The following is a 6,232-nucleotide window of genomic DNA, read 5'->3' as shown; positions in this document are numbered from 1 at the left end:
CGGTTCACATTCCCACCAACAGTGCAAGAGGGTTCAAGAAGAGTTTATTTCTCTGTAGCGGTTCATACGGAAGACAGCTCTGGTTCTGGCCAGAGTGTGGAGCATTTAGTGGAGGCCAGGAGTGGTGAGGCCCTGTAGTGCTTCCTGGAGGAGGTGACACTAGAGCTGAGTCTGAAAGATTTGCCAGGCACACAGAAGAGAAAGTCATCCAGGCATAGGAGGAAGCAAAGGGAGTGAAGAAGGCCAACCAGGGGGAACTGACCAGGCCAAGGAGCCTGAGAGGAAGCTGGCAGCAAGCGCCGGATGATGGGCTGGTGCAGCGCTGGGGTGCTGCATCACATCTGGAAATAACCCAGATTGTGTACTGGGCCCTGTGGATCCCTGATTTTTAATCCTCCAAGATCTCTCTGGGTTTACTGAGGACATTGTAAAATTAAAGATTTGTCAGGGTGATCGGTGGTGGCCTCCCAAACAAACAGCTCTAACATCTCGGTGGTCTACGCCATAATGCTTTGTTTCTTGCTCTTACTGGAAAGCAGCTTTCTTTTCTTTTTTTTTAAATAATAAATTTATTTTTTATTGGTGTTCAATTTCCCAACATACAGAATAACACCCAGTGCTCATCCCGTCAAGTGCCCCCCTCAGTGCCCGTTACCCATTCAGCTTTCCATGTGGTGACTCAGGGATTCTGGATTTTCTTATCTTGCAATACCACCATCTTCTATAACATGCAATCTCAGCATGGGAGATATTACCCTAAATGGGGCAAACTTGGTTTTGGGGGAAGGCTAGTGAAAAAAATCTTCGATATTATAAGGGCTACAATACCTAAACAGATATACAGTATCTGTGTTTTTCGTATTTCATGAGAGAGATGAATTTAGGGAAAAAAATGTCTAAAAAGTCTCCTCAGGGGGATCATCATAATAATAACTATTAAAAAAAGACCGAGATACACTGTTCTAGAATAGGACTGCCCAGTGAAACTGTCAGCCACAACCACATACAAAATTTAAAAATTTCTAGTAGCCACATGAAAAAAGTAAAAAGAACACCTGAAACAAATATAACATTGTATGTTAACTATAGTGGAATTAAAATAAAAAAATTTTTAAAAAGATGTTATTTATTTATTCATGAGAGACACATAGAGAGAGGCAGAGACATCAGCAGAGGGAGAAGCAGGCTGCCCTCAGGGAGCCTGATGTGGGACTTGATCCCGGGATCCTGGGATCACATCCTGAGCGGAAGGCAGACTGTTCAACTGCTGGGCCACCCAGGCATCTCTAAAATACAAAATTTTTTAAAAAGAAAAACAGATTAAATTTAACAATATAATTAAACCCAAAATAGACCAAATGTTATCATTTCAACATGTAATCCCATAAAAATGATTAATGAGCTGTTTTCCTTTGAAACTCAGAGTACATTTTATACCTACAGCACATCTCAGGTTAGACTGGCCACATTCCAGGTGGTCAATAACCACATCTAGCTAGTGGCTACTGTATTGGACAGCACAGTTCTAGAACCTTCATTGAGTCTTTGATTGGTTCTTCTGCAAAGTGAGGAGCAAAACAGGGACCAGGAGGATTGCACAGGTAGTTCCAGCCTGGCCTGCTAGTATCCTTCTGCTCACATCCCATTGGCCAGAGCCAGCCATCTGGCCCCAACTTACCCACAAGGGAGGCTGGAAATAGTGTTCTGTGTCCAAGAAGAGAAATTGGATTGGTTGGGATCGAGACAATCTCTGCTGTAGTATGTACTCTGGCCTCCAAATATCCATGCTACTCCTCCTCCACCCATCGAACACACTTGGTCCCTCCCCAAGGGACTTGACCTGATGTCTGTCACTGCAGTCAGCTCAAAGACCTGGATGTCTGGGTGACATCCTATCTTGACTTCCCCAGGTCAGGGTGAGAGTTCTCATGATATAGACCATAACTAATGAACTAAAAAGAAGAGCTATCCCTTTACCCCCAAACTCTGATGTATGATGTTGGGGCAGGGCAGGAGAATCATAATAAATATATCTTCAAAAGGAGAAAAGTGGAAAATACATGGCAGTCTGTGGTTCAGAGCAATTCTGAAATCCATGGTGGTTGGACTCTGTAAGGCTCCTGTACTGAGGAAAGTTCAACTAGGCTCTGATTCTGCTCTCTGGGAGGAACTCTGGGGCCCTGCTCCACCCTCTGGAAGGCTTGCCCTGGTGATTGGTCTCCTACCCACCTCTGAAGAGGGAGCTGGGCAGCCTGCTCTCCGAGGGGGCCTCCTAGCCCTCAAAACCTGTCTCTTGCCTGTGAAGATTGGGAGTCCAAGGGCTTTTCTTGTTTTGTGTTTTGCCTTTTGTTTTGCTTTAAATGAACTTTTAATTAAAATATAACATTGTTATTGGCTGGATTGTATCTCCCTCAAATCCATAATGCCTTAGTTTCCAAACGACTGTATTTTGAGATAGGGCCTTTAAAGAGGTAGTTAAGGGTAGTAGGTGAGGTCGAAGGGTGGGGCCCTGATCCAATAGGACTTTTGTCCTCACAAGAAGAGGAGAGGCACCCAGAGTAAGCACACACAGAAGCAAAACCCTGTGAGGACCCAGTTGGAAGCAGCCATCTGCGAGCCAAGGAGGGAGGTCTCCCCAGGATCAGACCTCGAACTCAGATTCCCAGCCTCCAGAGCCCTGAAACAATGCATTTCAGTTGTTTAAGCAACCGTCCCCCGCCCCCCCCCCACCCCCCGCCCCACCCCATCTGTGGTGCTTTGTCCTGGCAGGCCCAGCACACTAAGACAAACACACATACAGAAAAAGAGCGCAGTTCTTTAAGGGTAACAGCCCCTTGACATTTTCCTAAAGTGAAATATGCTATTTAACCTGCATCCTAGAGGAACCCCTGGCACCCCTTTCAAAAGATAACTAATATCGTGAATTGTCATTATAGATTGGTTTTGCCTGTCCTGGCACTTCATTAACATACATCAGTATGCACTATTTTGAGTCTAGCTTCTTTTGCTCAGAGTTATGGTGCTGAGATTCAGTCATATAACTCCTGGTTGCACCTCATTGTCTGAATAGCCCACGGTCTACTTCTCTTCCTCTCCATGGACAGAGAAGACTGGCTTTGTGCGGTATTTAAAGATTTATGTATTTGTTTTATATAGAGAGAATGCAAGTGAGTGAGGGGAGGGGCAGAGGGAGAAGCAGACTCTGAGCTGAGAGTGGAGTCGAACTCGGGGCTCAATCCCAGGACCCTGAGATCACCACCCGAGCAGAAACCAAGAGTCGGCTGCTTAACTGACTGTGCCACCCAGGTGCCCTATTATGTGATATTTGAAAGACCAGACACACACCTGCTACAGGCTGTTTTCAAGGTGTTGCCAAGTGTATGGTGGCCTGTTATAGTTTAAATCTCAACTCAAACAAATAACCTCATTACCACAAACTATTTAGTAGGCCCGAGTTCACTTGTTAAGTGTTACTTGGTATGAAAGAATTAGGTTAGGTTATGACAAAAAAATCAGCTAGTCTATGGACTTAGGCATGTGGATGCTTCCCTCAACCCTGTACCTTGAAGGTCTAGTGTGTCCCGGATGCTGTGAGGAGAACAGAAGGATATAGAGAACACAGTTTCAGCCATCAAAGGATGGGTTTATCGGTATGTTTTGCTATAATCTAGAATATTCTGTCTCTCTCTCTCTTTTTTTTTTTTTTTAAAGATTTTACTTTTATTTATTCATGAGAGACATAGAGAGGCAGAGACACAGGCAGAGGGAGAAGCAGGCTCCTCACAGGGAGCTCGATGCGGGACCTGATTCCAGGACCCCGGGATCATGACCTGAGCCAAAAGGATGCTCAACCACTGAGCCACCCATATTCTGTCTCTTAAACAAAGGCTTAAATGTGTTCACTCTTCACTCTTTCACTCATTCGCTTGATGAGTATTTATTGACTGTTCGTTTATTTGAGGCACGGTGCTAGGTTCCAGAGGTTACTACAGTGATTAATAGATGTTCTTGGCTTATAGAAGATCACAGTCCAATGGAGGAGGCAGGTCAGTAAAAAGCTACAATGACGGTGGGAAGTTCTATGGGATCACATAGTAAGCAAGCACTTGGCTCTGCTTGAGGGAGTCTGATGTCAAAGAGGCTTCCTGGGATGGCAGGGAGGCCGGAGGGGGTGTTCAAGGCAAGGGTGGGCTCGTGAACAAAGGCACAGAAGCAGTGAATGTCGGGCAGCCGTCCGTAGCAGGGCTGTTGAGAGCAGTCCCGCAGCGGCACTAAGCCACAGCAGGTCATTTTTCTTTTAGCAACAGGGTTTTAAGAAAAAAAAAAAAAAAAAAAGGCAAAACATTTTAAGTGACTGAATTTCTTGAATTCCAGAACTTTGGGTGTATTCAGTATTGCTCTTTGGATGCTCGGTAGATAAGAATGGAGGGCTCTAGAGTTGGGTGACCAAGACCTGAGACAATTCCAGAAAGTCCCATTGGCCTTGGCTGGAAGCTGAGCCCTTACAGCCCCGGCTCCAGGCCATGGTTCCTGGGAAAGATCGGAAGGACAACAATAACATTTTCTCAAGTACAGTATAGGCTCCTCCTCAATGTCTTGATCACCAACCAGAAAAGAGTAAGCCAGACGGTTTAAGGAGGAGGAAAGGACAGTCTAGAACCTTGATTCCTCTGCCACCCCAGGGCAGTGAACAGAGCTAGTAACTCAGATTTCCACCACACTTCACATAATTAATAATAATAATAAATAACATATAACTTTGCATGTGCTTCCCTAGATTTCTAAAAGCAGGGTGAGGAGTGGGAATGTCGATGAAGACACTATAAATTTCTTTTCCTTCTATTTCCCTATAATTTCCACCCTCCCGCAACTGGGTTATTATGGTTGCTGCTTGTCTGTCCTTGTCCCTCACTCTGACTTCAGAAAGCACCCCTTCCATCCAGAAAGGAGAGGAGACAAAGGTGGGGCTGGGTTAGAATGAGTTCGTTGGGGGATCCCTGGGTGGCACAGCGGTTTGGCGCCTGCCTTTGGCCCAGGGCGTGATCCTGGAGACCCGGGATCAAATCCCACATCAGGCTCCCGGTGCATGGAGCCTGCTTCTCCCTCTGCCTGTGTCTCTGCCTCTCTCTCTCTCTCTCTGTGACTATCATAAATAAATAAAAATTTAAAAAAAAAATATATAAAAAAAAAAAAAAAAGAATGAGTACGTTGGGGGAACAGTCTCATGGTTGTTCTATTTTTCTGCTCAGAAGTGAGTGAAATTAAAGCCCTGAGGAAGGAACTGGATTCTCAGCCAACCCTGCGTCCCCTGACACCAGCGGAGGATTTTACCAATCAGGGAAAAAGGAGAAAGGTGTTCCAGGTGGAGGGCATGGCCTGAGCAAGGGCATGGAGGCGTGAAAGCACATGGCCTTAGCTCTCAGCTGCTGGATTTTTTTCTTAAAACTGGGCATGTCTACTAACCACAGTTCCTACTCGCTGGATACTTCCCATGTGCCAGGCATGACACGAAGCTCATGACCTTTACTGACTTATGGAACCTGCACACAAATGAGTCTATCTACCCTTTTCATCTTTTATGGCTCTGCTTACATTTCAAGTCTTTGGAGGTCTTCCCTGACCGCACCTCGTAGCGTTGGCACGGCCCCCCCCGGCCCCCATGATTTCCCACTGCAGCTCCTTGCTTTTCCCCTTCTTTTCTAGCAATTGTGTTAGTTTCCTGTGGCTGTTGTAACAAGTGACCACTAGTGTCGTGGCCTCAATGATGCAAATTTATTACCGCACGGTTCTGCAGGTTAGAAGTGCAACACAGGTCTCACTGGGCTACGGCCAAAGGTTCGTCTGGGCAGGGCTCCTTCCCGGAGGCTCCAGGACAGCATCTGCTTCCTTGGCTTTCCAGCTCCTGGAGCTGCCTGCCTTCCTGGCCCTATGGCCCCAACTCCATCTGCAAAGCGACCAATTATGTCTGGCTGAGTCCTCACGTCCGGTCTCTCTGTTCTCTCTCTCTCCATCCCTCCCCCACTTCTAAGGACCCTTGTGATTACAAAGGCCCATCCAAATAATTTAGGATAATCCCCTTATTTTAAAGTCACCTGATCATCGACCCTTCATTCCACTTGCAAACTAGATTCCCCTTGGATACACAATGCAGCATATTTGCCAATTCTAGGGGTCGGGACATAGATAACTTCTGGAGCCCGTTATTCAGTGGTGACACCTCCAAGGCACTCAG

Source organism: Canis lupus, chromosome 12 (assembly GCF_048164855.1).
Source record: "Canis lupus baileyi chromosome 12, mCanLup2.hap1, whole genome shotgun sequence".
Lineage (NCBI taxonomy): Eukaryota > Metazoa > Chordata > Mammalia > Carnivora > Canidae > Canis > Canis lupus.
Note: the sequence above shows the minus strand (reverse complement) of the source record.